Genomic DNA, 10631 nt, shown 5'->3' with positions numbered 1-10631 from the left:
CTGGTGACATCACAGAATTCCAGGCTCTCCAGGTTACAATAGAATGTCCAGGTGGGAGACTGCTGATGTCATGTGATACAGCTATTAACCCCTGCTAACTACTTCATTTAAAATGACCTGAAACGAAGGTGCCATTTCCAAGAGCCTCTCAGGGCCACTGGGGAAGCCTTTATGCACATTGTTTTCCTAAAATCAGATATCTAGCCTTCTGCTTCTCAAGTTTTATGTGAGAAGTTGAAAGCTCCCTCCCCAACCATAGGCCAGTGATGGCTTTTTCCCTCCTTAAGATCCATACTCAAATGACGTGAGAAACAAAGGATACTTAGAAATGAGGTCAGGATAAAGGGGGTAGAACAAATGAGATCTCTGAAGTGAACAAGCACCTGGTGCAGATCCTCAGACTTTTAGAGATTGGTGGGTTCAAAACAAAGGGAAGACACATGAAATTTTCACTCAGAGTGTCACTAGAGCTCACTCAAACTATGAGGTTGATAGTGAAGATGTCAGTAGCTCTTGGCAGGTCTACCCGGAGCCACTGAGCCCAGGTGAGCTTCAGATATTGAAAGCAAACAGTCGTAGAAAGGGTATGATGGCCCCAACCTTAAACCGATAGACTGAGGAAAGAGTAGTGGTGACCAGATGTCAGTGTGCACCAGCTAGAGGAATCGTTAGTGAAGCACACACAAGCACACACACACACACACACACACACACACACACACACACACGTAAATAGGATTACCGGCACACAATCACACACATTCACCCACACAGAGAAAGAAGAGGAAAAACAGGCACACAATCACACAATCACACAATTCTGGTGCAGAACGTACTGTAGATCACTGCTGTGATCTACAAACAAACAGCAAACAGCAAACAAAAGCCAAATTCCTTTTCTGGAGCCACCTGTTCCAATTCCCATGCTCTTCAATAGGTGGCGCTGCGAGCTTTGGGAGAGCAAGAGAAAGACAGGCAAGGGAGGAGACTTAGAGTTTTTACACCATACAGGTGTTTTATAGCCATCACCACATTTCTACAATCCTGACAGTCCCTGTAAAGAGAAGCCAGTTCATGGTAGGCCTGGAATGCATGATCTCCAGATATGACCTCTGCCACTGTACGCAACGTTGGCACCTGCAGACACCACTGCATGGGACCGTGTCCCTCCCAGATCCTCCATCAATCCCCACAGGGTCCCTATCTGATACAATTGGCTGTCCATCCCCTTCCACTTTTGTGGTGTCTCAGGATCTGACCCTGTCTCTTTGGCTTCTCTTACGTCCACACTGGATCTCTGTTACCAAACTAGCCCCAGGTGTCCTGTGGCTCACATTCCCCTCACATCGGTCCAACCATAATGTTCCTCGTATTCCTGGCTCCTTCCAGCTGTGTCTGCTTCTTGCCGCTTCAATGCCTCCCAACCTCCTTACCTGAAACATACATCATAATATGTGAATTTATGGGTCTGTCCGGTCGTCAGATATTTGAGACAAGCTCTTCTTTGCTGTAGCAGATGGTTTTCCTGACACTGAAACCCAGAGCAATGCTTAGGGTCTTGCTGCATCCATGCCACTAGTGTTCCATGCAAGAACTTGCAGCCAAAAATAGTGGTGAGAAAATCAGTCCTGTCCAGGCAGCCTAATGACTGTGTGACTGTGGGAATGCACCTTTGCATGACACCCCAGGTGGTTAGTGTCATTCACCTCCCTCATGGCCACATTCTAATGATAGTGACCCAATACCAGACCCTGGGGATACTGGAGAGGTGTTCATTGATCAGAAATGAAGATGTGTGAGACACAAGGCTGTCATTCCAGTGTTGGGGGTAACAGCATAGGAAGATCAGGAGTTCTAGATCAACCTGGACTACAGAAACTCTGGTACAAAGAAGACAGGCAGACCAGGATGGGAGCTCAGTTGGTGGAAGTCTTCCCTAGGAGACATTAAACCCTAAGCCCCATTTCAGCACCATGTAAACATGCCTTGACATCCAGGAAGGAAGAGAGATCAAAGCTTGAAAGTTAGTCTTAGCTGCATGGTGAGATGGAGGCCAGCCTGGGCTACATGAGGACTGTTTTGAGAGAGAGAGAGAGAGAGAGAGAGAGAGAGAGAGAGAGAGAGAGAGAGAGAGAGAGAGAACTGTCTCATCAAGGCACCGGCAGGGAGACCCCAGGGATGGAGAAATGCCTTGAGAGATGGAGAGATGGGTGACAGAATTTGTGCAGTTGGTAATTAGTGTGGCCCAGCACAGTCTTGGAGGGGTACTGTCTCCAGGGTACCTTATCCCCCCGATGGTGAGAGTGGTCTCAGGAAGGAAGAACAGAATTATCTGAGCCCTTTTGTGGAGTTAGGGGAGGCTCCACAGGGACCTTCTCACCATGTTCAGCTGGGAGAGACAGAAGGCCACAGTGACCCCCAGAACTTTTTGGTAGTATCCCAGAATCACTGCATGTAGAACACACCGTGTACCTTCCTGGGCACCTAGAAATGGGTTTTAGGTTGTCATAAGTGGCTACAATCCACATGGCTAAAAGCAGCAGGGGTGAAATTTTCTGGTTCTGGTGACCAAAAGTCCCAAATCCTGGAGAATGCCTTAATCAGAGTGTCCAAGTAGAAGCTCCTTCCTGCCTCTTCCAGGATCTGGGACTTGGATAGCCTGAGTCTCAGGTCATATCCCACCAGTCTCCATCTCTGTCTTCCTTTGAATTTTTGTATTCTTTATTATGTCTTTATTTGAGACATGGTCTTGATGAGTAGCCCTGCTGGTCTGAACTTCTAACCACCTGTCTCAGCCTCGCTAGTGCAGGGTCAGTCCTGGGGCTATAGCTCAGAGGTAGCGTGTTAGTCCAGTGTGTGTGAGGTCTTGGTTTCCATTCCCAGAGCTGGAGAAAACCCCAAAAGGTCTATTCCATTATGTGGCCTTTTCCTCCTTCTGAGGCTGACAACCCATCAAGGTCCAGCAATCAATTATTGAGGTTCAGTCATCCAAATCCCCAGTTGACTCACCAAATCAAACTGCCCAATTAAAATGAAAGACCTCATCCTAACATAGGGGTTTCTATTTTACCTTCATAAGTCATCATTTTCCTATGTGTTATGTCTGTCTCCTCTCGATCCAGAATCAGTTCTTTGAGCCTTCAGAAAAATATCCCTGTCTGCTTCCCTTGTTCCTTTTCCCTTCCCCCTCATCCTCTATCTCCTACATCTTGTTCTTATTTCCTGCCCTCTGTGTCTCTGGGGCAAATAAGTCTCTTGTGTGCTAAGAACTTGGTCTTGGGTGTCCAGAGTTGAAACTTTTCCTTTCAGTGGTGTTAAGACCCTGCAGAAGAAATGGGGTTCTCACGGGCCCCATGAGTGTCAAGTCTGTCTTGTGTGATCTTTGCTTCACCATACACCCAGGTGGTCCTTGAGAATGAGTCTGATTGTGGAGGTCGGGCAGGTCAGTGCAACACTCAAAATGTGATGGCTACAGGGACAGAAAATTGATACTAGCCTGGGCTACATAGCAAGACCCTGTCCTACACACAATTATTTCAATTGTGATAACTACACAATTAAACTATCATCTGTTTTTAGAGGCGCCCTCACTACCATATAAACATTTATATTCATCAGAATCATGGTGATGAACATCTCATCCTAGCACTCAGGAGGCAGAGGGAGTCAGATCTCTAAGTTCTAGGCCAGCTTGGTGTACATAGTGAGTTACAGGACAGCCAGGGCTACAGAGAGGGAAAAGAGTCTTTCCATTAAACAGTTAAAGAGAAAGGTTTTGGTTAAGAGCACTGACTGCTCTTGCAGATGATCCAGGTTTGATTCCAATCACCTACATGGAGACTCACATCTATCTAACTCCAGTTCCTGGGGATCCTACTTTCTTTTCTGATCTCACAGGCACCAAACAACTATGAGGCCCATATATATGATATGATATGATATGTGATGTGTGTGTGCGTTCATATGTTGCCAGAAACAAATGGTAAAGGTGCTTCCACTAAGACTGAAGACTTAAGTTCAATGTCCAGATAGATATAGATAGATAATAGTAGATAGTCCAGTTACTTAAGATAAAACCAAATAGTATTTTAACCTTGATTTCTGGGCTATCCACTACTGGGCTGGCTATCTATCTATCTATCTATCTATCTATCTATCTATCTATCTATCTATCTATCTATCTATCTATCATCTATATCTATCTCTCCCTCACCATCTCTATCGATCTATCTATCTTTCTATCTATCTATCTATCTATCTATCTATCTATCTATCTATCTATCTATCTATCTATCCTTCTATCTATATATCTCTCTCCCTCTCGCTATCTTTCTCTCTTTCTCTCTCTCCTTCTCTCTCTCTCTATCTATCTGATGTGGGAATCCCATCTGTGTACTGTGATTACCATTAATGAATAATGAAACTGCTTTAAACCTATAGCAAGGCAGAACTTAGGTAGGCAGGGAAAACTAGGCTGAATGCTGACAAAAAGAAAGGCAGAATCAGAGAGACGCCATCGATTCACTGCTGGAGACAGAAGTTCTGAAACTTTGCTGGTAGGCCACAACCTCGTGCTGATATACAGATTAATAGAAATGGGTGAAATTAATGTAAAAGCTAGCCAATAAGAAGCTAGAGTGGGCCAAGCAATGCTTTAATTAATATAGTATCTGTATGGTTATTTTGGTTCTATGCTGTCGGGATAAACAAGCAGCCTCTTTCCTCCAACATCTGTCTGTCTGTTTGTCTGTCTGTCTGTCTATCTATTTACTCTGATTCTTAGTTTCCCAAGCAAGTGTTGAATGTGAGTTCCTTCTGGTGGAGTGGGCCTTAAGTCATTTCAGACACCGGTTGACTATTCCCACAAGTTCTGTCCCACCATTGTCCTTCATATGTTGTAGGCAGGACATTATGTAGGTCAAGGGGTTTGTGACTGGGTTAGTTGATGTCTGCTTTTCTCTTTCAATAGCTCTCAGAGTACCTTCCCTCAGATGAGAGACTAGAAGGTAGAAATGCAGGCTTCCTGTATGACCCAGCTTGACTTCCCCATGCTCCATGTGTGGATGTTACCTCAGCAATGGGACCCGCTGGCAGTTTCTGGAGAGCAGCCCAATATCTTAGCAGCAGTATGACTGGTTTGGAGAGTTCCATGGGGCACCCTTGGCCAACAACTGAATTGAATGCAGCCCAGTCCTACCACTGGAATCCCTGCCTGATGAAGGAGATGGCCATTTGAGACTCCATTACTAGGAGCCATCACTAGTGATGTGGGGGACTCATAAATGGGAGGACAGGACATAGAAAATAAACTTTCCCACTTAATGTGGTATTACTGAGACAAATACCAGATAGGAACATTCAGACCCTGCATCATGCTGACATGACCAAAACCAGGGGTACGGGTGTTGGTCAAAGATGTTGCTTACTATGCCCTGGGTCTTAGGGTGATTGATAGTGAAGGCGATTTTGTGAGTCCACCTGACACAGGGTGATTGACAGTGAAGACTTCAAGCTGCAAACTGTACTAATAGTGTTTGAGTTCCTCCTTGTCCGTGGGACTTGAACTAGGGAGACTGGAGTCTGTGTCAAGACATTAGCTAGGCTTGGGTGCATGGAGCAAGACAGCAGCATTCCAGACCAGACGGGAAGGATGATAATTGTTGTGACTTGTATTCGAACCATGGTTGCTCTGGTCACAACAAAGAGTACTGCCTGCCGAGCAATGTGCCCTAAAGTGAGTGCTCACCCAAGCCTCAGTCAAGCTCAGCCCAGTGAGGACCGGTTTCTGAGTCTTCCTTCAACTGGCCTGTCCTGCAGAAGTATTTCTCCATGCTTCATGCATCTGTGCCTTGTTTGGGTGGTGAGGACAGTCCCTAACTGTGAAGTCGGTGGGTCGATGCCAGTCTTGCAGGTGCAGTATTTCCCTCCAGCACCTGATAGGCCTCCATCTCCCTCCGGTCCGCGGTAGCTGGGATACCTGGGGAGGGGACGAGCTGCTCTGGGATCCTTCTGAAGAGCTGGAGAGCAAACCAGCGGTCCATAACCTTCTCTAGATGCCGCACACCTACAGTGTCCAAAACCATTGCTGCCAGTCCTTGGACTCCTTACTAAACACGGCTGGGCCTGCCCATTTCTGTGATTTATTTTGGTGTTTCCACACCACATGGTTTTCAAAATAAATCGGTTCTAGGGTTTTTGATTGCAAATTACATTGTCGTAGCCCTTGTCATATCTGTATCTTTATCCAGTGGTGTAAAGTTTACCAGTTTTATTAAAATCTGGTCCGTTCCTGTGCTTTGGTGACTTGTTTTCCATAATTTTATTTTATTAATAAAGGATTGCCGCCAGGCGAAAGTGGTGCACACCTTTAATCCCAACACTCAGGAGGCAGAGGCAGGCAAATCTCTGTGAGTTCGAGGCCGGCCTAGTCTACTAGAGCTAGTTTCAAGACATGCTTTAAAGCCACAGAGAAACCCTGTCTCAAAAATCCAAAAGAAAAAAAAAGAAGAAGAAGAAGGGATTCCCACTCTTGTCCTCCCCAAATAAGCCAGAGACAGCAGGTGGGGGTTGTCCACAGGTGTTCCCCTTCCCATCCTAGTCTCCAAAATGAAAATTGCCTTAATTGTTTACCCTGCCACATGACAGGCCATAAATAGCATGTGACAGAAAGGTAAGGCCATAAGTACCTTAATTCCATAGGGTTTTTTTTTCTCATTTTTTCTTTAGTGGACTTCTGGTATTTCAGAGAAGTAAGTAGGAGTGTTTCAATTTGACAAGTCAGCACACAAGTGACTGTAAATTTAGAAATCTGTTTGTTAAAAGCCTAAAGATTGTGGTCACTGGGTGGGCACGAACGACCAATCTCTTGGTTAACAGCTTAACGCACTAACCAATTGTGCCAGAGTCGTTAAAAAGATCAAACAGCATCTCCTTGGTGAGTCAGGAGTCACGATGGCAGCCACACCTGGGATGCCCACCATGTCACTGCACAGCATCTAGAACAGGAGACCTCGAAGCCAACCTGCTGTGCGCCCTGCGGGCCCCATTGCTGCTTTCTATCTCATGTGAAGGTTATGAACCCTGTGCCTCCAGGACACTGGGACCCCGCTGCCTCCCAGCACTCCAAGCAGGCGGAATCACGTTCTGGATGCCCATCAGGACTCCACAAAGGAGCCCAAGGGAAAGTGGGAAGTAACCTTGAATGAATTGTGACAGTGACTACTTCCTAAATATAACACAAGGAGCACAAACACTGGAGAGCAACAATTAATAAATGGGGCATCCTGAAATAGAGAAGGTTATGTAAGGCACAGTACATGGTCAATAAGACAAAACTGCTGCATACAAGATGGGATAAGATCTTTATTAACCCACATCAGACAGAGGACTGACCTTCAAAATATATAAAGAAATTAAGAAACTAGACATCAAAATACAAAAATAATCCAGTTTAAAAAATAGGGCACATATCTAAACAGAGAATTCTCAACAGAAGAATCTCAAATGACTGAAAGATATTTAAGGAATTGCTCAACATCCTTAGCCATCAGGGAAATGCAAATCAAAATGACTCTGAGATACCATCTTACACCTGTCAGAATAGTAAAGATTAAAAACATTCATGACTGCTTATATTGGAGAGGATGTGGAGTAAGGGGAACAGTCCTCCATTGCTGGTGGGAGTAAAAAGTTATACACCAATATGCAAATCAGTTTGGCAGTTTCTCAAAAAAATTGGAATCAATCTACTTCAAGACCCAGTGATATCACTGTTGGGCACATATTCAAAGGATTCTCAATTATACTACAATGACACTTGCTCAACAATGCAATATTTATAATTGCCAGAACCTGGACACTACCTAGATGCTCCTCAGTCAAAGAATGGATAAAGCCCAGGGAGTTCCCATGTGAATAACTTATTTTATCATTGACTTTAGGACGTGGCTTATGGTTTTAATGAAAAATGGTCATTGATGTTGACTTTCTCAAAGTAATGGGAGAAACCACTGCCAAAACTAAAAAATGAAATGTATTGTTTAAAGTTTGTGTACACTTATTTAAAAGGTAACTTTTTCTCTGAGAAGACAATTTGGACTGGAACTGTGTAATATGGGATCCTAAAGAGTTCACTCACTTCAACCATTATAGAAGGAAAGGAGCTTTATGCAAGCTATGCATATTAGCTTCTGGTACATATATTGCATATATGTATCAAGTCTAGGAGAAAAATCTAAATAAAGCAGAACTGAGTGTTTAGAGACTGCTCTTGCTGTAAGCAGGGTCTCTGCCTATGTGAATTGCTAAAGGCAGGACAAAGTTTGTCACTTCTGCTTTCTTATTAACTTATTAAAACTTTGTTGATAAAAAGAAAAGAAAATGTGGTACATTTATACAATGGACAATTACTCAGTGGCAAAAAACAATGATATCTTGAAATTTGCAGGCAAATGAATTGAACTAGAAAAAGCATCCCGAGTGAGGTAACCCAGGCCCAGAAAGACAAATATTATACATAGTCAGTGGTAAGTGAATATTAGACATAAAGCAAAGGATAACCATGCTATAATCCACAACCCTAGAGAAATTAGGCAACAAGGAGAACCCTAAAATGGACATGCATTGATCCCATTAAGAAGACGAAATAGATAAGGTCTCGTGAGTAGTAATTGGAACTATGTTAGGAGAGGAAATGGGGATGGGAAGAAGGAGAAGAACATGAGGGAATGGGATGGTTAATTTTGGGCGGGGGAGACAGAGAAGGAGAACAAGGAAAGTGATATCTTGAAGAGGATGCCATTAAGGAGTTAGGGAGAAATCTGGTGGTAGGGAAAGTTCCAGCAATTCACAAAGATGGCCCCAACAAAGACTCTAAGGTGCCTGAACTGGCCTTCTCCTGTGATCAGATTGATGACTACCCTGATTGTCATCATAGAGTCTTCATCCACTAACTATGGAATCAAATGTGAAGATCCACAGCTAAACATGGGCTGAGCTCTAAGAGTCCAGTCATGAAGAGGAAGGGAGGATTATAAGAACAAGGGGGTTAGAGTAGTGATGGTGAAAATCACAAAGAGAGCTGACCCACTCTACAAGGAGTTTACTGGGTCTGGACTGATATTTGGGGAACCTGCATAGAACCAAACTAGGCCTTCTGAATGTGGATGATAATTGTGTGACTTGGGCAGTTGTAGGGCCACTGGGAGTGGGACCAAAATTTATCACTTGTGTGTAAACTGGCTTTCTGGAGCCCATTTCTATAGAGGGATGACATGTTCAGTTTCAAAGCAGGAGGGAGGGGCTTGATTCTGAAACAGCTTGATGTGCCAGACTCTGTTGGCTCCCTATGAGCGACCTTTTCCTTTCTGAGAAATAGATAGTGGTTGTGGTGGGGGAAGATGAAGAAGAAATGAGAGGAAGGGAGGAAGGGGAACTGTTGTGGTATGTAAAATGAAGAAACCTGAAAATGGTATAAAAATTGAAAGAGATAGTTTCTTTTCACTTAAAAAATAATAAAATAATAAAAAGTGAAAATAGTAAAAACCTGATACTCAGATCATTATGGTGATCCATGCCTCATCTCAGTCACTGTAGAACACCTGGGAGGTATCTCTCCTTGGACCTGGGATCCCCTTTATAATCAAGTCTCTTGTAAACCCTAAAATGACTCCCTCAGTTGAGATATATACTTTCCTGAGCCCATATCCATCCTTCCTCCCTCCACCTGATCCCAATCCCCTGAGCTTTCCCCATTCCTCCCCTACTCCCTTCTCTCTAACACTCTCCCCTTCCAACAACCCCCCCATGCACCCGCGGTTGCCTGGCACTCTTGTCTACTTCCAATCTCCAGGAGGATAACTACATGATTTTCTTCAGGTTCACCTTCTTATTTAGCTTCTCTAGGATCACGAAGAATATGCTCAAAGACCTTTAATTATGGCTAGAATCCACTTATGAGTGAATACATATCATATTCCTCTTTTTGGGTCTGGCTTACCTCACTCAGTAAAGCGTTTTCTATGTCCATCCATTTGCATGCAAAATTCAAGATGTCATTGTTTTTTACCGCTGTGTAAAACTCTAATGTATATATATTCCACACCTTTTTAAACCATTCTTCTATTGAGGGGCACCTAGGTTGTTTCAGAGGGTGCCTGAACCTGCCTTGGCCCATAACCATACTGATGAATATTTTGCATATCACCATAGAACCTTCATCTGTCGATGGATGGAGATTGAGACAGAGACCCACATTGGAACACTGGGCTTAACTCCCTAGGTCCAAATGAGAAGCAGAAGGAAAGAGAACGTGAGCAAAGAAGGCAAGACCAGAGGGAACCTTCACCCATTGATGGATGGAGATTGAGACAGAGACCCACATTGGAGGACTGGAATGAGCCCCCAAGGTCTAAATGAGGAGCAGAAGGAGGGAGAACACAAACAAGAAAGGCAGGACCATGAGGAGTGCGATCACCCACTGATACAAGGGGACTGATCTAATGAGAGTTCTCCAAGGCCAGTTGGACTGGGACTGAACGAGCACTTGATCCAACCAGATTCTCTGAATGTGGCCAGATTCTCTGAATGTGGCTGGCATGGGGTCTTTCTGAAAAGCCATTGACAATGACACT

This window comes from Myodes glareolus, chromosome 21, assembly GCF_982192425.1.
Source record: "Myodes glareolus chromosome 21, mMyoGla1.1, whole genome shotgun sequence".
NCBI classification, from domain to species: Eukaryota; Metazoa; Chordata; class Mammalia; order Rodentia; family Cricetidae; genus Myodes; species Myodes glareolus.
This window is presented reverse-complemented; position numbering follows the sequence as displayed.